The sequence below is a fragment of the Microcaecilia unicolor genome, chromosome 7 (genome assembly GCF_901765095.1).
Source record: "Microcaecilia unicolor chromosome 7, aMicUni1.1, whole genome shotgun sequence".
Lineage (NCBI taxonomy): Eukaryota > Metazoa > Chordata > Amphibia > Gymnophiona > Siphonopidae > Microcaecilia > Microcaecilia unicolor.
In genome coordinates this window covers 55,017,891-55,040,779 of record NC_044037.1, presented here as the reverse complement: position 1 = coordinate 55,040,779, position 22,889 = coordinate 55,017,891, and the positions used below count along the sequence as shown (strand labels likewise).

Genomic DNA, 22,889 nt, shown 5'->3' with positions numbered 1-22,889 from the left:
GCAATTTTCAAAAAAAAAAAAAAAAGACTGATGTTTTTCTGTTTTGAAAATAGCTATATTCCCCACTTAAATTTTGGACATTTTTAGCAAAACGTCCAAAGTTGCACTTAGACATCATATCGAAAATGCCCCTCAGTGTATCAGAGCATTGCAATGTTCAGAAAACCTGCATACAGCTTCAAATTTCAACAGCAGTCAGAACAGATTGTGTTTCCTTCTGGTTTTAAGCTAAATCACCAGATTTCAAAATGTGAGGGTTTTATATTTATTCTTCACTGATAGAACGTCAAACAGGGTGACTTTTTCAGTAACTAGTGCTCTTGGTTTCTCTTTCACCTTCTTCCTTTAATCACTCGCACACATTAAAATGTAACCTTTTAAGTCAACTATACAAAGGTAATGTATAAGGACACAGTGAGAAGTTACTACTTCAGCTGTTTATTTCTAGAGCTTCATGGCACATACATGCATAAGATCCAACCCTCACTTCATTGCAGTGGCGTTCCTAGGGGCGCTGACACCCGGGGCGGATCACCGATACACCCCGCCCCCCCCGGGTGCAGCGCCCCCCCGTGCAGCGCGCCCCCCACCCTGGTGAAAGAACCCCCTCATCCCTGGGTGCACGCCACTGGGGGATGCTGCGCGCCGGTCAGCGTCGTTCATTTCCATGCTCCCTCTGCCCCAGAACAGGTTGCTTCCTGTTCCGGGGCAGAGGGAGCATGGAAACGAATGACGCTGACCGGCGCACAGCACCCCCCCAGCGGCATGCACCTGGGGCGGACCGCCCCCACCGCCCCCCCCCCCCTTGGTACGCCACTGCTTCATTGAACTCACATTCTAGTCAAAAGACAGGACAAATAGGAGGTAACAGTAAATATGTTTATTTCAATAAATATGGTCAGCGTTGACAAGGCTGTGATCACCTAAAGCCAGGGTGTAAAAAAGAAACCATCAGAAGGTACATTTTCAAATGGGAGTTGAACATAGATAGCTAAGGGGCATGAGATATCAACTCAGATATAAGGGGTCCTTTTACTAAGATGCACTGAAACATGGCCTGTGGTAGTGTAGACGTGTGTTTTTGGCACGTTCAGAATCATTTTCAGCGCACCTGCAAAAAATGCCTTTTAAAAATATTTTACAAAAATGGATGTGCAGCAAACTGAAAATTGCCGCTCGTCCATTTTGGGTCTGAGACCTTACCGCCAACCATTGACCTAGCAATAAAGTCTCATGTGGTAACCAGGTGGTAATGACCTATGCGTGCCAAATTCCACTGGGCGTGAATAGCTGATGTGCGGCAGAAAAAAATATATATTTTGGGGGCGCGCATAGCAGACACGAGCCAAAAATAAAATTTACGCAAGGGCTACATGATAGCCATGCGGTAACTCAATTTTGGCGCATGTTAGGCACACGTAGATGCGGACGTGGCTTAGTAAAAGGCCCCTAAGTTAACAATGGAGGGGATAGGTACAAATAGAAACAGCACACAACCACAGTGAAGGAGACAAAGATCAATGGACAATACTCAAAATAAGAATCCTTTATTCACATCCACAGACTCAACATAGGCCTATGTTTCGGCCAAAGGGCCTGCCTCAGGAGTCTCTTATCAGATGTATCTGTAGTATGTAATTTTTCTGTTGTCCGTAATTAATTATTAGCTGTTTTATCAACTCTTATCGAATGTATCTGTAGTATGTAATTTTTCTGTTGTCTGTAATTAATTATTAGTAGTTTTATCAACTGCTTACAGTTGAACAATCACTCACGCATACATAGTTTTATTTATTTATTTATTTTTTACATTTATATCCCACATTTTCCCACCTATTTGTAGGCTCAATGTGGCTTACATAGTACCGAAGAGGCGTTACAGATATGTTTCACTTTTATGTAGATAATACAATTTAAAACAGCCATGAGAAGAATTATTTGGAGAAAATAAGGGGCAAGGGGTAAGGAAAACTAGGATAAATGTGGACATGTGGGACTCTTTCCGGAAACTGTATTAAATCCTTCCAGTTAGATATAATGATACAAAGCCATATTTAGATAGTAAGGATGCATCTTGCAAGATGTTTTTGCTACCATCAAACATGTTAGAAAAAGTAGTGTGGCTGCTGTATTAGTCCACTTTAAAGGTAATACATGAAGTTTATTTTTCATTGGACAAACAATACATGTTTTGACTAACTTTTGAAAGCCTGTATTTCTTCCTCAGGTCAGGACAACAACAAATAATAATGTCAGAATATAAAACATAAAAGCCTCCAAGGACAGTCTCAAGGAGAAAGATAGGATGGGGAGAGATAAGAAACAGAGAAAAATGGATGGATGATCAAAAGATAATAAAGTAATATAATTTTATGGTTTATACTATGATAAAAAGCACAGATCTTTTTTTTTAAGTCCTTTCTTGTTGATATTTAAGTATTTCATCATCTTAACTTCAAAGATCTTACATTCCTAGATTGTTAAAAAATTTCCTTTTAGTATTCTGACTATAACGTCATTAAGGCAGTGCTCTGGTTCCCACTGAGGTGTCACGTTGGCTAGCTTTGTAGTGTTTAATGTGTTGCCAGTATAAATTGGTTCTTGTCTTTACAATCTAGCTTGTTTCCTCAATGTAGCACATTCTTCACATTTTCTGCATTGAATAATCTATACAATCCTTGAGGCAGAGCATGAGTTGAACCCCTTTATGCTGAATGGTTTTCCCATGTGGGTTACTGTGGGGTCCTGTGATATATTTCAAAATGGCTTCTGTTTAACGGGCTCCTGAGTCGTTGGCTCCGGGCATCACTGCCGAGTCGCATGGCTGAGTTGTGGCCTGATTTCACTTGATCCAGCTTTGTTCGGCACCGTGAGGCGCTGCTTCCTCCTTTTCACCTGTTTCAGTCTGCCATGGAGCAGCCATCCGTCTTACCTCACAGCTGGCTCGTCGGACGACCGGCGGGGAGACCGTTTGAGCCGCGGCTGCAGTGGAGGATGTGGGGGGGGGGGGGCTGGCATCTCTTACTTCTGAATTACAACTGTTGTACTGACATACTGCTCATCTCTACTCTTTCCCCTTTTCCCTCCTTGGCTATTACCCTCTCTCTCTTACGCTCTTATGACATTGTATGTTAGTTTGCTGAATTGTTCTATGCTTTTGTAGACTGTTGTACGCCTCATTGGGCCTGTCCATGGGTGGGAATATTGTGGGATATAAATGCTATAAATAATAATAATAATAATAATAATAATAATATATGCTGCCACAATTTGCAGCTTGGTATATTGCAGGGGCTTATTCCATTCTTTTCTTTTTCAACTTCTCTTGGGAGCCTGCTTTTCACTAATTTCTGTTTCAGATGTGGTGGTTATCAGAAGGGCAGCGTTTGTGGAGATACAAGTTGTTGGCCAAATTTAGATTTAGGAAGAAGTAAGGCAGAATGCATGAAGCTTTTACATTTATGAAATGGTTCACCTTTTCCCCCCAAAGACAATTTCCTTTCCTTTCTTGAGCTTTTTTGCTATATTTTAGCTGTTTGGCTGAGCCTTTGCTTTCAGATTTCTGCTCTTTATAGCTACCTGTACTGCATATTCCTTTTGAGTTTGCTACACATCTAAGAAACAAGAAAAAAAAGTTTCTGTCTCTTTGTTCTGCTTCTCCGTGTGAGAGAACAAGCCTTTTAACTGGTTTTTGCCCTCTGCACTGCCTAATTTCTTGACTCTTGAACTATTAAAATTCTCTGCTATACTTTCCATGGGCATTCATAGATGAGGGGGATTTGCTTTAAGTCCAGATACAATTCTACAGGTCCTGGACACTTAAACACCGATGCCCTACCCCTCAACCCACCCACCCCAGAGCGTTCTTATATAGTCTTCTTAACACATATCCAATTTGTTTTCAATTATGTGATTCTTTCTCTAGCTTTTCCTTTGCTAATATAACTGCTCTATATCAAACCTAGTAATCAAAATGACTATTATTCATTGCAGTAGCTGTGATGCCTTAATCCTGAGGCAGTCCATTTGCAGCCCTAATGCTTGCCCCATCTGTCTCTAGTTCTCTGCTTTAAAAAAAAGAGTTGGCTCAACTGAGGAAAGAATTAGCTGCAATAAAAAAGGTTCTCCTCCAGGATTTAACATGCAGACAAGCCTCCCTCATTCCCACAAAGAATCAAACAACCCAGAAATAAATGGATTACTGTGGGATCTAATAAGAGAACAACCTGTTACACTGGAACACCTACTCTCCCAAATGATATCTCTGAACAATGCTTTCTGTGCCTTAGAAAACCTTGATACTCCAAGAATAGAACCTGAAGTGATCCAATTAAAGAAGGGCAGTACCCAGTATAGAAGAAATCATTCAGGCAATGTCAAAAGAGCCCCAAATAGAAAACTGCTATGGCTGAGAGACTCCATTATTAGAAGAATCAGTTTGAAATCACAGTTCAAGAGACAAAGAAAGGTTAAATGCCTCCTAGGATCCTTAGCCAGCAGGAACAGAAATCAAATTGTGAATGAAATCAGAAAAGAAACTAAGGGATCCTTCTACTAAGCTGCAGGAAAAAGGTCCCTGAGGTAGTGTGGGGGGGGGGGGGGGGCATTTTTCTCATGCCCCAGGGCCATTTTTACTGCAGCGAATAAAAAGCTCCTCCAAAAAATGGCCATGTGGTAAGTTAACTCTTACCATTGAGGTGGCGGTAAGGTCTCCCACAGTAACCCGGCGGTAACCAGGCAGCACGAAGTGATGCCCAATTACCACCAGGTTAATTTCTGGAATTTTTTAGATGGTGCGCACTCGAGCCAGAACTACTGCTGGTGGCCACGTTGGACCAGCGGTAGTTCCAGAATAGTATGCGGTAAGCTCGTGTTGGGCTTACCACCGCTTTGTAAAAGGGCCCCTAAGGATTATAAAACTGATATTATTGTCCATCTAGGAACAAATGACCTGGCTAAAAACAGCACATCTGTAGTACAAAGAAACTTTCATATTTTGGGAGAGAGACTTAAACCCATGTCCAATCCTATAGCATTTTCAGAAGTTCTACCTGTTCATGGTAATGGAAAAGAGAGACTGCATCACACAACCAGCTTTAATATGTAGTTTCAAGCCTGAAGTGAGCAAGATTTTTATAGAAATATAGGTAGCTGAGGCAATAGATGGAACAACATGAGGTTATACCTCAATGATAGACTAAGTGAGAAATGCAATCAATATATGGACAGCTGTTTAAGCTAAAGAAAGACAGTGGCATGTGGGAGAAAAGAAGCTCAGGATGTCACCTACAGCAAAAGCATAATGATGGTGAGAAAAATAACAAGAAAGACAACCTCAATACACTTAACAGTAACAAAATAGAAAAGGAGACCAGAATAAAAGCTTTACATATTAAAAGTGCATTGAATATGGGCTTAATGTGGGATTTTAGTGTGCACTAAACTCAGATCTAATATGGTACTTTTTTAGGGTGTCTTATTAAGGTCTTGATGAAGAACCCCTCCCCCTCATAAGTAAATTTACCAAGTATGTCATAAATGGTAGGACCCCAGGCTATACTGGACAAACTAGGGATCATTAAATAATTTCTGGTTTTTAAAAGAGAGTGAATGTAATCAGATGTATTATTTCTAACTAAAACCTGGACAATAAGTAAGTTCTCAATGAAATGAATTGACTATATGCCGTATTTGGTCTTGAGGAAGCCAACCAGATGATCAATGTGGAATAATGTATTAGATGAGTAATATCTGGGGATAATCAGGTTAATACCATGTTTTCTTTTTTCTGTGTATTGTTTAATTGATCTCCTTGTCTTATTTCACTCTCCCTATTTTTCTTCACTTTGTGGTCTAAGAAAGAGAAAGATTGTATATGAAATTTAGATTTTTTTTTTAAATGAGAAATGTTTATCAATTAAAAAAAAGTAATTCCCCAAAATCAGATGCCCCACTTTAAGTACCTGCAGTTTTTAGGCTGTGAAGTTGTGAAAAAATTGTATAGTCCTATTCTACTGACCCTATAGTACACAAAACTTTCAAATATGAAAGTTGCTCCTCCAAACCTTTATAGCCTTTAGCTCTGTTATTCGTAGCTCCACTTTTGACACCTTTTCACTCAGTGGGTCACATTAATTTTTTGTCATATTTTTTTAAAATAAATCATCCCTTCAGCTAATGGCTATGTTCTCTTGATTTTTATGATAGTTTTAGATGTTTTAGAATACTTTTGTTCAGTAGAATTCATTTGTTAGTTCACAAACTTTATTAGTTTTCTATGCATAACAACAAAAAATACCCATAAGAGCAAACATCAAGTTTTGTAAAGAATTTATCTATAATGACTTTACTTTTATGATTTTATTGTTACCTTCATCATTATAATCTTTGATCTTCACTATTTGCCCATACTCCCCCAGATTCTGTATAGGTTGCCCAAATTTGGGTGCAGATCCCAGATCCACATGTAAAGTAATTAGTCAGGTGGTAACAATAAATTATTGATGTTAACAAGTGCTTAATTGGCAGTAATTAAGAGTTAGATGAGGATCTGCCATATGCCCTATTCTATAACATGCACACCCAAATTTCACAGTGTGCAACTCAAAAGATGGCATGGCCATGGGAGGATCATGGGTAGGCACAATGTTATGGGATACCTGCATTTGCGTGCCTAACTGTCATCAGTTGAGCATGAGCATTTACACCAGCCATTTTGATTTTGATGGAAGAACATTCATTCTGAGAGAGATGACCATACCCTGATGTATCCCAACAGGCGAAACATGATTCATGTTGGTTGCAGATCTCTCTGTACAAGTTAAGTAAAGAATTTTTATATATACACAAAAACTCTTTAAAAATAGTTTATAAGCAATAAAGTTTAGATTAAAAACTAGGCAAGCCCAATGACTATGCGGGTAAGCTATAGGACTGTGCTCCTATGTGAAATGCGTTACCACTGAGGTCTTTGAATTCAAACTATGAGAGGTGATTGCACTACATTTCCTGGAATTGAGAGTTATGTGTAAGTATGGAGATAGCCCTGAGCAGTTATATGATTGATTGAATGGCTCCTGCTATAAAGAATTTGGAACCTTAAATAGATTTACACCAGCCTTTGCAAGCATAAGTGCTTTCACCCAAACTTAGATACGAGAAGTATACCAAGCTAATATTCTGTAAAGGATGCTCTTCTCAGAGTGCCCTTTCAGAATACTATCTTAGTACAGATCATAACTGCACCTCACTGTGAGCACCGTTATTGAATCTGTTCCAGTGTGTCTATATACATGTATTATTTATCTAAAAAATATATTCCAGTGATCACATCTTTCTCAACAGATTAAAAATAACACAATGCATAAAACCAACACATACAACATACTTTAAAATATGGTAAAATATGCATTTCTTTCCACAAGAACTAAATTGCATCACCCTATTTTGCTAGGGTACCTCCCTTGAAAAAAAAACAGGCTATTAAGATGAAAAGGAGATTTCTGAAATGACAGGATCCTAAAAAATATATCCAATGCAGTCACTTGAGGGCATGACAGGCAGAAAAACACTTCTCAAAAGCTCTGTCAAAAAAAATCCAGATAGTATTGTTTGTACCTTACGTTCTTCACCGATTGCTGTTGAAATTCAGAAAATACTTAGATGGCATTGGCATTTAATACAGGGTATGGCATGTTTAAAAGATAACTGTCTCATTATAGCATATACCAGAGGCCACAGTTTCAAAGACCAACTTGTGTCCTCTGTTTGCAAGAGAGAAAGCAGACTTCACTGATAGTCGATCACTATAGATGAGGACATTGCTCAATTTGTGACTCACTGAGTGAAAAGGTAACAAAGTGCAGAGGAGTGGCCTAGTGGTTAGGGTGGTGGACTCTGGTCCTGAGGAACTGAGTTCAATTTCTTCTTCAGGCACAGCTCCTTGTGACTCTGGGCAAGTCATTTAACCCTCCATTGCCCCAGGTACAAATAAGTACCTGTATATGTAAACCACATTGAGCCTGCCATGAGTGGGAAAGCACAGGGTACAAATGTAACTAAAATAAATAAATTTATACCACAAGATAGAGAAATAGCAATTGCATAATTCTGCCAGATTTCAGCCTCAGGTATAAATTAATTATGTCTTTAAAAAATTAGAAATGTTTATTAATAAAAAAGTAATTAACTCCAGAAATCACATTTTAGATATCTTTTAGACACTTGCAGTTTTTAGGCTGTAAAACATGAAAAACATCAAAGTTGTGAAAAAAAATCTGGATAATCACATTTTACTGACCCTATAGTACATACAACTTTCAAAAATGAAAGTTGCACAAATTTACTCCTCCAAACCTTTATAGACTTTCTCTCTGTTAATTGAAACCCCACTTTTGTCACCTTTTCACTCAGCGGGTCACACTTGTTTGTCAACTTTGCAATTCTGCCAGTTTGTACACCCTAGGAGTCAAAAGGTCTATCCACTTACACAGTTTTCTAATTTCCACCGACAATGTTGTCTATTTCATTATAAACCCCTGCAATCTTATTTATACAAAACCGAAATCTTATCACAAGACTGATTAACCTCTCTGCTATTAATGATCAAGCACTACCACTTTAAACCTTATGTCGAATAGGGTCTCTATATTGTCGATGACCTAAAGTACGCTACAATCCAATGTATTACTCAGGAACTTTCATGCAATACCATAATGTATTCTTCTTTACCATGTATGTATGCACATGGTATACACATATACCATGATTTATTCCATATATGTTATGTTCCATGTATGTTACCATGTACGTATGTTCCATGTATGTTACCATGTATGTATACACCTTAACGCAATACCATTTGTAATTCTGTTTACCCGGAAATAGCAACCGCCATTACGGCAAATGTAAGCCGCATTAAGCCTGCAAATTGGTGGGAAAATGTGGGATACAAATGCTACAAATAAAATAATAATAGTGGGAAGATGAGAAGGGTATTTAAGAAACTCAAGCAGAAACACCAAAGTTGTATTGACAGAAAGATTACCAATATATTTCTCCTAGATCATTGCATAAGTGAAGGACTTCTCAGTGCCGAAACACGGTCCCGTGTTGAGTCGATTAGTGTTTGTTGATGAATAACTCCCTTATATGACATTCTTCATCTCCCTCGAATTTGTTGGAAACGTCATTTGTTTACACTACTGCTTTGACTGTCCCATATATTGCTGAACACTTCCAGCTTTATCCCCTGATATTCAATGCTGGATATTTCTGGCAACCAGCTTTGAATATTCAAGCACACACAGGTGCATATAACTTATCCAGGGGTTCTATTACTAAGGTGCACCAAAAAATGGCCTGCACTGGTGTAGACGTGTGTATTGGACACGCGCAGGTCCATTTTTCAGCGCACCTGCAAAAAAGGCCTTTTTTAAAGCCGAAAATGGACATGTGGCAAAATAAAAATTGGCGTGCATTCATTTTGGGCCTCAGACCTTACTGCCACCCATTGACCTAACAGTAAGGTCTTACGCGTTAACCGGGCGGTAATGGTCTATGTATGTAGAATGCCGATTACTGCCCGGTTAGTGCTGTGTGCTGGAACTTTTCCGGCATGCTTAGTGGACCTGCGTAAAAAATGAAATTACCACCCTGGCCACGTGGTAGCCAGGCAGTAGTTGAAAACTGATGCACGTAGGATGTGCGTATACACCTACGCGGCTTAGTAAAATGGCCTCCCAGTTAACTGTGATATTCAGGACTAAACCTGTAAAGGCGAACTACATAAAGATAGGACTGTATTTTATACAGTTTCCTTATCTTGTTAAGTACTGAATATTGCACTTAACTGCATAAGTGCTGAATCCGCCCCCAGACCACCCATAAAATAGCTGGTTATGGCTTAGGCACCAACCAGGTATATTCAGCGGCACTATCTGGTTAAGTATCACTGAATATCCATGGTTACACCTGAACAAGTGCTTTGAACTTTCTGGCTATTTAAATTGCTTTGAATATCGGTCCTTTAGTGCCATTTTTTTTTGTTGTGTGAGTCATAGAGGAGCAGATATCAGCACAGTTCTACTCAGAGATATGGGCATTCTTGTACCCAAAGGTCTTAATCAAGAACTTAATTTAACTTTCTTGAATATATAGTTGCATAGGCCTTGTCTCTTATTCCTTTTTCCTCCTTTTATACATTTGACCTCTTCAATATGCTGTAAATTTGCCATACATATTTAATATTTTTATATAGAAAATTGATTTCTCTGATTGGACATGTTTTTGTTCTTGCTCCCTGTTCCTCTTTCCATCTCCTTCTCCTCCCCTTTCTTCCCTTCTCTTTCCTCCCTTCCCTTTTCCTTTTTCTTCCTTTCCTCCTTTCCATTTCTTCCCCTTCATTTCCTCCTCCTCTCCTCTCCTTTATCTTTACTTTTCCTCTCCTGTTTCTTTTCCCCTTCCTTTCTGCCCTCCCCCCCCCCCCCCCCCCCCCGTGCTATCATGAGCAACCCTGTAAGTATATGTTGACAGCTGTCGTAAGAGCTATTTTGTGCAATATGACACAGAATGCTAGGGAAGGGCTATCTTGGGAATAATTTGCTGCATGGAAATTCCATACAGAATGAATGAAAGCATTTTTTATGCCCCATGTGAAATAATGAGGTTTTTCTAAATGAATACTAAATATCACATTTTATTCTTTTCTCCACCCCTCTAGAGATAGCTCTTATGACTATAAAGGTTGTTTTTGTATCAGACTCTGGAAAAATTCTTAGTCTCACAAGGGGCAACAAGAATCAATGGAAAAAGAATTTTGAATTCTAGGATTAAAATGGAGGAACAAAAGCTTGCAATTGTAGGCTAGCGAACTCTTTCAAAATCAACAATAGCAACACAAGGTCTTTTATAAGAACCCAGGCTACCTTTCTCTTCTTGTGTCTTCATTAAGCAGAAGGAGTCTGAAACTTGTATACAACTGGATATAATTCCTTTGGACAAAGCCAGGAAACAAAATAATCTTTGATGTAAGGTATGGCAGAGCACACTTTCTGGTTCTTATCAAGTTAAACATTTGTGCTATTCACTTGGTGTCTTGCCAGGATTGACCACTGTGGGAACAAGGTTCCTTCAGATTGCAACCTGCTGGTTTCTTTCTTGTATTCACACCTCTCTCCGGACCATATATGACCTTTAGTTCTACCACATGAAGATTTCTAAGAAGCTCATTGAAAATTCTGTTGTTGTGCTACCTAACATAATGAACTGTTCTTGGCATTTACTGAGCTATAGTCCCCGCCACGTGTCATGTAACATCTTGGAAGCAATGTGAACACACATACATACACCTACACACACATGCACGCACTTATATCTATACCTAGATAGATGAAAAATATGTTTAGGGCCTTGTTTTCTAAAGTATAATAAGATTGTGCAATTAACATGCATTAATTACCAACAATACAATATGGTATGTGCAAAGCCTCTGTGTTTGCTGTGTTTCCTGCACTTTCCCAGTTTCTCGCTGGAGAGAAAATGTCATTGCTATATGTTAATTGCATAGCTGATGGCACAATATACTTAGCTACACCTGTTCAAGTGGCATTAACTATATCATGTATCTGTGTTAGCAGATAACATGCAGTAACCACTTCTGCATTAACTATAGGGTGAGGTCCTCCACCCATTATCTGCCTATTGCCTGCTCTTTCTTGTATAAAATGACTTCACTGCTGCAGATAAAGGTTCAAAATAATGAATACAATCTCAGTAGAAAATGAAAGTCCAACAGGAGTCAGCTCTTATGATAAGGGATGGTCCTTATTTTACAAGTTCCAGTCATCGTTTAAACTTGTATATATCCTATATTGTGTAAATACTTTAGAAAATCAGTATTTGCATGTGTAAATCTGCACCACATTTACGCCTATGTTTACTAAGTGGCGCTATGGGCACGTTAGCATTTTTAACGCACGTAAATGGTTTATGCGCGTTAAACCCTAATGTGCCTATAGAAATGTATAGGTGCATTAAAAACACTAATGCACCTTAGTAAACATACCCCGTGGATTGCATGGGGGTCATGGTTTGGGACAGGCTTGGGCAGAACCAAAATCTACACCTGTATTCACATCATTGTCCCAATAAATCTGGATTGAGATTTATAGCTTCTCCCTGGTTCTGCATCATCTAATGCATTTCTAAAAAACTATTGGAACTGTACATGTCCTGACCTTGACATTGTCAATTCTGATTTCTATACTCTATCTAAAGCAGGCTTTGAAGGGGTGAATAAACATGTTGCATCTGGATTTTCAAAAGGCATTTGACAAAGTACTTCATGAATGACACCTGAGGAAATTAGAAAGTTATGGAATAGAAGGTAATGTCCTGTTGTGGATTAAGAACTGGTTAAAAAATAGAAAACAGAGAGTAGGGTTAAATGGTCAGTATTCTCAATGGAGAAGGGTAGATAGTGGGGTTCCCCAGGGGTCTGTGCTAGAACCATTGTTTTTTAAAACATATTTATAAATAATCTAGAGATGGGAATAACTAATGGGATAATTAAATTTGCTGATGACACAAAGTTATTCAAAGTTGTTAAATCGCAAGAGGAATGTGAAAATTTGTAAGAAGACCTTTCAAGGCTGGGAGACTGGGCATTCCAATAGCAGAGGATGTCTAAAGGGAGCAAGTGCAAAGTGATACATGTGGGAAAGAGGAACCCAAATTATAGCTACACGATGCACCACCCAGGAAAAGGATCTAGGTGTCATCATTGATGATATGTTAAAATCCTCTGTTCAGTGTGCAGCGGTGGCTAACAATGCAAATAAAATGATAGGAATTATTAGGATAGGAATGGAAAACAAAAATGTTATGTCTTTGTATTGATCCATGGTGCAATACATGTGTGCAGTTCTGATCAGTGCAACATATAGCGAAATTAGAAAAGGTACAGAGAAAGGCAACAAAAATGGGGATGGGATGACTTCCCTATGAGGAATGTTTAAAGCAGCTAGGGCTCTTCAGCTTGGAGAAGAGACAGCTGAGGGGAGATATGATAGAGGTCTATAAAATACTGAATGGAGTGGAACAGGTAGATGTGAATCGCTTGTTTACCCTTTCTAAAAATACTAGGACTCAGGGGCATACAATGAAGCTACTAAGTAGTAAATTTAAAACAAATCAGAGAAAATATTTTTTACTCAAGGTATAATTAAACTCTGGAATTCATTGCCAGATAATATGGTAAAAGCAGTTAGCCTAGCAGGGTTTAAAAAGGTTTGGATAATTTCCTAAAAGAAAAGTCCATAAGCCATTATTAAGATGGACTTGGGGGAAATCCACTGCTTATTTCTAGAAATAGCAGAATAAAATCTGTTTTACTGTTCTAGGATCTTGCCAGGTACTTGTGACCTGGATTGTCCACTGTTGGAAACTTGATACTGGGGTTGATGGACCTTCAGTCTGTTCCAGTATGAAAATTCTTATATTCTTATGCTCTGTATAGTTTGACATATTTTGACTAAATATGAGTGTGACTACTCATATGGTTCCCCTTCTATTTGAAACACTAGAAGATTTCTATGATCTCTGAATATTTGACTCTGCATTTATTTGCATGAATCTGATTAAATGTCTTTACTACTACTACTACTTAACATTTCTAGAGCGCTACTAGGGTTACGCAGCGCTGTACAAATTAACAAAGAAGGACGGTCCCTGCTCAAGGGAGCTTACAATCTAAAGGACGAAATGTCAAGTTGGTGCAGTCTAGATTTCTTGAGTAGAGGTATGGTGGTTAGGTGCCGAAGGCGACATTGAAGAGGTGGGCTTTGAGCAATGATTTGAAGATGGGTAGGGAGGGGGCCTGGCGTATGGGCTCAGGGAGTTTGTTCCACGCATGGGGTGAGGTGAGGCAGAAGAAGGGTACTGAAAGGAGGGATTTGTCTTGAGAGCGGAGGTTATGGGTAGGAATGTAAGGGGAGATGAGGGTAGAGAGGTAAGGAGGGGCTGCAGATCGAGTGCATTTGTAGGTTAGTAGGAGAAGCTTGAACTGTATGCGGTACCTGATCGGAAGCCAGTGAAGTGACTTGAGGAGAGGGGTGATATGAGTATATTGGTCCAGGCGGAAGATAAGACGTGCAGCAGAGTTCTGAATGGACTGAAGGGGGGATAGATGGCTAAGTGGGAGGCCAGTGAGGAGTAGGTTGCAGTAGTCAAGGCGAGAGGTAATGAGAGAGTGGATGAGAGTTCGGGTGGTGTGCTCAGAGAGGAAAGGGCAAATTTTGCTAATGTTATAGAGGAAGAAACGACAGGTCTTGGCTATCTGCTGGATATGCCCAGAGAAGGAGAGGGAGGAGTCGAAGATGACACCGAGGTTGCAGGCAGATGAGACGGGGACGATGAGGGTGTTATCAACTAAGATAGAGTGGAGGGAGAGGAGAAGTGGGTTTGGGTGGGAAGACAAGAAGTTCGGTCTTGGCCATGTTCAGTTTCAGGTGGCGTTTGGACATCCAGGCAGCAATGTCGGATAAGCAGGCCGATACTTTGGCGTCCTTTCTTAGGAGTCCTTTCAGAAAGGAGCGCTGAAAATGGCCTACGGTAGTGTAAGCGTCGGTTTCAGGTGCATGCTGATCCATTTTTCAGCGCGCCTGTAAAAAAGGCCTTTTTTTTATTTTTGCCAAAAATGGATGTGCGGCAAAATCAAAATTGGCATGTGTCCATTTTGGGTCTGAGACCTTACTGCGAGCCATTGACCTAGCGGTAAAGTCTCACACGGTAAACGGGCAGTAATGACATATGCGCATCAAATACCACTTGGCACGCATCCGATAGGAAATTACCACAAGAGCCACTTGGTAGCCGGGTGCGCGTAGAACTTTACACGGCTTAGTAAAAGGGCCCCTAACAGAGGAAAACATATGGGCTGTAATTCTATAAAAGTGCACCTACATATAGGTGCCAAGAGGGCACCTGATTAGCATATATTCTTTTGGAACATAGGTACTTACTTTATTTTATACAAGTGCATCTGGATTTATATGTGTGCATGCACTTAGGCACTGTTTTACCAAACAGCGGTAAAAAGTGGACTTTGTGCTCCCTTACATGGGTCTTTCTGTGCACTAAGGCCATTCTGACCACTGGGATAAAATGGCCAAATTCCTTATTTTTTAAATTAATGGCCATGTACTAATTTTTCCATTGGCACATGTCCATTAAAACAGATTAGTATATGAGCCCTTGCTGCCACCCATTATGTAGGTGGTAAGGGCTCTCACGAGCTAAGCACACGCTAATCACATTAGGGAGTCTTTTACTAAGGCATGCTAGCATTTTTAGTGCACGCTAATGATTAGGACATGGTAAATGCTAGAGTTACCCATAGAAATATATAGGAATCTCTAGCATTTAGCGCATTCTAATTATCAGTGTGCACTAAAAACGCTAACGTGCCTTAGTAAAAGACCCCCTTAACACATGGTAGTATAGTTGCGCTAACCGATTAGCACAGAACACACTCACTCTCCACCCCAGACATTTTTTTTGTATGTGGGTAACACACAGACATCCTGAAATTGTCACGGGGTGCCTCAGCGTGCCCCACGGCATGCATTAGTGCTTATCGCAGCTTCATAAAAGGACCCCATAGGCACAACCACTTGAGCCAGCCATGGAACTAGCATAAATGTGCATGCCCATATTCTGGAGATATGTATGCAATATAGTACCCCGCCCATGCTCTGCCCACCTGTGAACTGTGCATTACTGGAGATTTGTACATAGGTACAGGACAGCACAGGGGTGCACTTTTGGTGTGTATACTCACATGTGCAATTGCACTTAAACACTAGTGCCTAGTTTCTAGGAGTTCAAAAATCATACGCAGTTAGGGGTTTTTCTACAAAGGAGCGATAGGGCTACTGTGCAGGAAGTGCGTCAAATCTGCCCTACTGCTGGGGTAACACGGGAGCGGTAGTTCTGAAGGTCTTGCGCACAGTTTCCCAAAGTAGAAAGTAATGTAATATTCTCTACCATGGGGGATGTTCCCAGTAGTAATTGGCAGCATAGTCACATTGCCACGCACTGCCCGATTACCACAGGGTTAGCATGTGAGCCCTTACCATCATTAAATAGGAGGTGAAGAGGGCTCATGTGGTAAATAGCCAGGCACTAATTTTGGACTTATTTCTGAAAATAGAAATTCGGCTTTTTGGCGGACACACTAAGAGGTGGACTGAGCATGTGGGAAAATCATCTGGTAAAAGCAGCGCAGGTAACCTTTTAGCATGCCTTTGTAAAAGGACCTTTTACTAACCCAGATATTTTATTTATTTATTTTGACATTTATATCCTACATTTTCCAAAGATAGGGGACCTTTTACAAAATGGTGATAGAGCTACCACCACTTTGTCAACAGCCAATCCGGCACTACTGCTGGCTCACCGCAGGAGCTAGCAGTAGTGCCGTCCCCACCACGCATCATTTCTGGCATTTCCACCAAGGGCTTACCATGCACTGCCGTTACCAACAGGTTGGAGCAGGAAGGGCTTCCCCAGGAAATGGCCATGCACAGCCATTTCCTTTTTTCAGAAAAACCCCGCTGCGGTAAAAGGGCCTCAGTGCCTGACAAATCCATGTGCCAAGGACACTGCAGGGCCCCTTTTACCACAGCATAGTAAAAAGGCCCCATAGTTTGTTTCAATGAGCTATTCTAAACCAAAATTAAAATAATAATAATAATACATATTTTGGATCATCAGATGGGGCATGAACGAACAATTAATGTCAGTCATCTTAACACAGCTCCTTATATTCCCTAACTTGTCATTGATCCTTTCAAAGCAAACTTAAAATGTCCAATAAATTATCTTTACTTGTATTAATTTATAATTTGAGACTTGTTTGTAACTCAATTTACAATGTAATCCAATTTTAAATCTTATGACATAGCACTGTGTTTCAAGCTGAATCAGGGATATTTCACCATCATATAGCCATCAAACAAACTTCCTTCCAGATGATGAATCCTACAAACTTCATTCAAGTTCTCTACTGAACCACAACATTCTTGAATACAAATTGGATGTTATAAATAAATAGACACAAAGATAATTTATTGGTGTCATGGAACACCTAGCACCTGCCTGGGGTTAACCCTACAGCCACCTGGAGGGTCTGTCCCCAGCACTGCTCAGGCCCGCCTGCACCTGGGCATGTGCTCTATACTAGTACCCTCCTCCCACTGACTGGGTCCCTCTTGCTTCTGGGCAAGTCTCCCACTCTCAAGTTATTCCCTGGTGATTTCTAGGTACTAGGGCCACACTCTTAGGGGTCCCACAGTTCTTGGAAAGCACCCACAGAGCCAACACAAAAACTACCAGGAGTCTTAGTCAGTCCAGGACAACAGAGCCAATAAACTAACATGTTTATTGTCACAGTAGAACAGTGAACGCTTGAAAAACCAGGTGGAAAAGTACAGCAAGCAATAATAGACAACCAAAACAAGGATCAACATTAAAACTATCTAACACTTGTTACTACCTGGGTAGAACCTGGGGAGTTTCAGGAAATTAACTGCTCACAAGTTTTGAACACGGTCTCAGGACAGAGATGTTTCTCCTCTGTTCATCCTAGCTGAGACTGTGGAAAATCCATTACTTAGATTTAAACTCCAGGGCCAATTAGAGCCCAGCACACCTTAGTAATCAGGGTCCTAAATTTGTTCCCTGTTTTCAAGCAAACTTAGAAGCCTATGATTTCAGATCAAAATGTATCTTAATTTAGGAGCTTAAAAGTTATGCTTATAGATTCTGGCCTGCCATTCTGGACTCTCAATGTGAAATTAAAGCTGTTTATTTATCACATCTATCCTTGGCAATACATCTGTTTATTTATCACATCTATCCTTGGAAATACATCTTGTGAAATAAAAATAAAGCTGCCATCCATACTTTTTCTTTCATTAACGGTCATTCTAAAGATCAGTCTTATTTTTATTTCACAAGACATATTGCCAAGGATAGATGTGATTGGCAAGTATACGCATCAAGAGTTGTACAGACGCCTGAGGCAGGCACTCAAGTGCCGAAACATGGTACTGTGTTGAGTGATTTTAAATAAACAGTTTTAATTTCACATTGAAAGTCTTGAGTCTGTTTCAGAAGAGCCTGATCCAGTTCCCACTCCTTGTTCTTGCTTTGCTCATTTTGTGAGACTTTTGTGTTCTTTCCACTTTTTGTGGTATTATTTTGCATTTCATGCACTGCTGTTGCCATTAGTGAACGGCGAATAAAAACAACTAGCAAGTGTGCACTTAATGCCACCCAATTTTTTTTAATTTATGAAATTTGAAAATAATTCACAAGAATACACTTGTTCATGAAAATGAAATACAATTAGAATATTAAATTCTAAACAAAGAAAAAGAAAACAACCTGAAATAAAACCACAATCTCACTACAAACTCCACAAATTATTGGGAGCACAAGAGCAGTTAATGATCAGGAGTTATAAGTAAACAAGACAAAAACAACTAAAAGAAAGTCTAGCCTGGAGTATAGATAATACAATTCCAAAGTGACACTATCAGGCTCATTTTTGAAAGAGAAGGGCGTCCTTATTTATTTATTATATTTGTATCCCGCACTTTCCCACTAAAAGCAGGCTCATTGCAGCTTACATAGTAATAGGTAACACAGAATTTTGTTATGTAAAGTAGGAAATTAAGTATAACATAATAGAAGGATGGATGGGTAGTAATAGGATGGGTAGGTCCTTCTCACAGGGTCGCCCAAATCGGCATAAGCGAAAGCTGATTTTGGGCATCCCCAACTGCTTTCCATCGCGGGGATGACCAGAGTTCACCGGGGTGTGTCGTAGGCGTAGCGAAGGTGGAACTTGGGCGTGCCTAACACATGGGCGTCCTCGACCCATAATAGAAAAAAAAGGGCGTCCCTGAAGAGCACTTGGACGACTTTACCTGGTCCTGTTTTTCTTACAGCCAAGCCACAAAAAGGTCCCGAACTGACCAGATGACCACCGGAGAGAATGCGGGATCACTCCTCTTACTCCCCCAGTGGTCTCTAACCCCCTCCCACCCTCAAAAAGCATCTTTAAAAATATTTTGTGCCAGCCTCAAATGTCATACTCAGATCCATCACAGCAGTATGCAGGTCCCTGGAGCAGTTTTAATGGGTGCAGTGCACTTCAGGCAGATGGACCCAGGCCCATCTCCCCCTACCTGTTACACTTATGGTGGTAAATGTGAGCCCTCCAAAACCCACCACAATCCCACTGTACCCACATCTAGGTGCCCCCCTTCACCCGTAAGGGCTATGGTAGTGGTGTACAGTTGTGTGTAGTGGGTTTGGGGGGGGCTTGGGGGGGCTGAGCACACAAAGTAAGGGAGCTATGTACCTGGGAGCAATTTATGAAGTCCACTGCAGTGCCCCCTAGGATGCCCGGTTGGTGTCCTGGCATGTCAGGGGGACCAGTGCACTACGAATGCTGGCTCCTCCCACGACCAAAGAGCTTGCATTTGGTCGCTTCTGAGATGGACATCCTTGGTTTCCATTATCGCCGAAAATCAGAAATGACCAAGTCTAGGTACGACCATCTCTTAGGATGACCTAAATGTCAAGATTTAGGCGTCCCCGACCATATTATCGTATTGTAGCGCTATAGAAATGATAAATAGTAGTAGTAGTAGTAGTTTCGATAATACGGGTTTCACCGCCCCTTCGCAAGAACGTCCTGCGAGGACGTCCTCAGGAAAACTTGGGCGCCCCTTTTGATTATGCCCCTCCACATGTTTTTGTCACCGCCCTTCCACCGGGACATTTTGTGAGGACGTCCTCAGCAAAGCTTGGGCGTCCCTTTCGATTATGCCCCTCCATGGGGCTTATTTTTGAAAGAGAAAAATGTCCAACAGGTGTCATAAAGCACCATTTGGATGGATTTCGTCTCAAACGTCCAAATCAGTATTTTGAAAATCTGTTTTGCAGACATCTATCTATGCTTTTCATCTGCAGTGCATCCAAATCACAAGAGACTATATGTTGGGGCATGTCAAAGGGATTAGGGCGGGCTTAGGGCATGCCTAACACTTGGATGTTTTACAGCCATAATGGAACATTACCAAAATGTCTAGGGAGAAAACTTCAATGTTGTGGTCTAGACCTGTTTTCCTAACAAATAAGACACAAAAAGGTGCCCTAAATGACCACTGGGTAGATTCAGAGATGACCCCCTTACTCCCTCGGTGGTCACTGACTCCCTCCCACTCCAAAAAATGTGAATAAAAATAGTACTCACCAGCCTCTATGACAGTTTCAGATATTATATTCAGGTCCATTAGAGCAGCATGCAGGTCCCTGGAGTAGTCTAATGATGGGTGCAGTGCACTGTAGACAGATGGACCCAGACCCATACCCCCCCCTACCCATTACACTTGTGGTGGAATTTGTGAGCCCTCCAAAAATCACCAGAAACCCACAGTACCCACATGTAGGTGCACCCTTCAACCATAAGGGCTATTGTAGTGGTGTATAGTTGGGGAAAGTGGGTTTTGGGTGGGTTTTGGAGGGCTGGGCTCAGCAGACAAGATAAGATAGCAACAGTGAGATGTGTACCTGTGAGCATTTATATGAAGTCCACAGCAGTGCCCCACTGCCCTCCTGGGATGTCTGGGGGACCACTCTGCTAAAAATGCCGGCCCTTTCTACATCCCAATGGCTTGATTTTCTATGTTTTTCACTTGTACAATTTTTTTTTTTCAAAAATGGCCTGAAAAGATAAATACACAGAGCACAAAAATTTGTTACAAATGGTATTTTCGAAAATACGGTTACATTTCTTATTTGGATTTGGGACGTTTAGCGCTCAACGTCCAAAGTCCGACTTAGATGTCATATCAAAAATGCCTCTCCATGCCTATCTAACATTACTTGGAGCAATTATAGGCAGAGGACTGTCTTGAATTGGTGTAGAAACTACTACTGGTATCTTGGAGAGCTGTGATGGTTCTAAAAAAACATACTTATTTTCACAGTATTTGATTAGGAATTTAGAAAGATATTTAAATTTGCAGGACTCTAGAGCAAAGCACAAGAAAGTGCTTTCTGTTTGTTTGTTTTTTGCATAAAACAGGCTACATCATGAAATACTCGTATTTTCAGGCCACAATACACAATCTACCTGATATTCAGCACTATCTGTGAATATTCAGCAGGAGATAGCTGATTATCTCCCATTGAATATTCCCAGTCAGCATTTAGTGGATAATCAACTATATTGCACGATACAGCCGGCTATCTGTGAATATTTAGCACACTGCCAGCTAAGTTTGGTGGCCAAATTAGGCCACTGAAATAGGAGGCTTATCTTTGGCTGGTTTAAACTAATTGGCCAGCGCTGAATATTGACTTAGCCGGTTAAGTTTGAATTGGTCAAAAATAAACTGGATATTCACTGCCAGTCATCCGGGTCAGCGTTGACCTCAGGAGACAGCCTGGCTAACTCCTGCAGTCTGAATATCAGCCCCAGTATCTTTATGCTGAAAACAAAGTCTCAAGATTTTATCTCTATCCATCTCTAAACTCAAGGTAACGATTCAAGTAGACAAAACTGCTTGCTGCTCTATATAAGTCTCTTGAAAAGTTGTTAGTCCCATATTTTCTATTTTCACTATTGGATCCAAGGAATCTGAAGAAACTTCTGGGGAAGGCTTGAGCCTCCCTGATATATAATACATTTTTATTGTAGATGGATGTTTACTCTCTGGAAGCTTCAAAATTTCTCGGAAATATTTCCTTAACATTTCTTTCAGTAAGATGTTAGGGACCTTAGGAAAATTTATAAATCACAAACTTTTCCTTGTCAAGACATTTTCAACGTTCTGTTTTCTGCATATCTATTTTTATTAAGTCCAATTACTTCTGATGAGAGTTTAATTTGTCATAAAAATCCTGATTTTGTAAAGCCTGAGAAGAAAATTGTAAAACCAAAAGTTTACCTAACTCCTCTATTGCAATCCAAACTGATGACAGAGATGGTACGACATGCCTTCCTTCCACTCCTCGCTCTCGGTCTAGCAAACAGAAAACACGTTGCTCTACCTCCTGGAGGAGGACTTCCACCCTCTGAGGGCCCAGCTTCTTGCAAGATATTTGGTGCTAGGTCTTCTTCCAGTGTGCCCGGCACTGAGGGCACATCCAGCACTGCCCCTGAAGCTCTTCCCATTGCCGGGTTCAGCGAGGGCTGCTGCTGTCCCGGACTGAGAGAGATGTCATTGGCCAAAGCAACGGCTCCCAAGTCTCTGCTAGCAGCTGTGTCCTGGGTCCCGATGCTGATGCCAATCACTGGAAATGATGATCCATCAAACCTGCAGTACGGGGAGTTGGGGGGGGGGGGCTAAAATGTACCATCGACTGGCCCCTTTTCTCTTTTTTCTTCTCAATATACGGCTTGGAAGGAAAAATCTTTAAGAAAGGCTCCCCTCACATACAAATTGCCAGACGCCATCTTGCTTCCACCCCCCTCTCACCACTGCCACCCATTTTGTAGGCATAAGGGCTGATGCACTATTCCTGGCTAACCAGTTCACATGTGGTAACTGAATGTCCACTCTCTGCCCTCAGACTTGTTCCCTCCAAAAATTAAAAATATTTTTTTTAGGTTCAGTTAACGCACATACAATTGGCACTTACTGGAGTATGCCTGAGCACATCCCTTGGTATATCATTTTAAACTGCATAGGGTGTGTGTTACTGTCTAACACAGCTTAGTAAAAAGACCCCTTAGTTACTCAGCACAAGTAAATTTTCAAAGAGGCCAATTTAGGAGAACAACTCTCAAAGTTAAGAGCTTCAAATACTTT

The 22,889-nt window shown here is 40.6% G+C and overlaps 1 pseudogene; it reads right to left on the bottom strand.

Annotated features, from left to right (window-relative positions):
- LOC115474991 overlaps positions 1-22,252 on the bottom strand; it is a 39,537-nt pseudogene extending 17,285 nt beyond the window's left edge.
- Between the last annotated feature and the right edge of the window lie 637 nt (positions 22,253-22,889).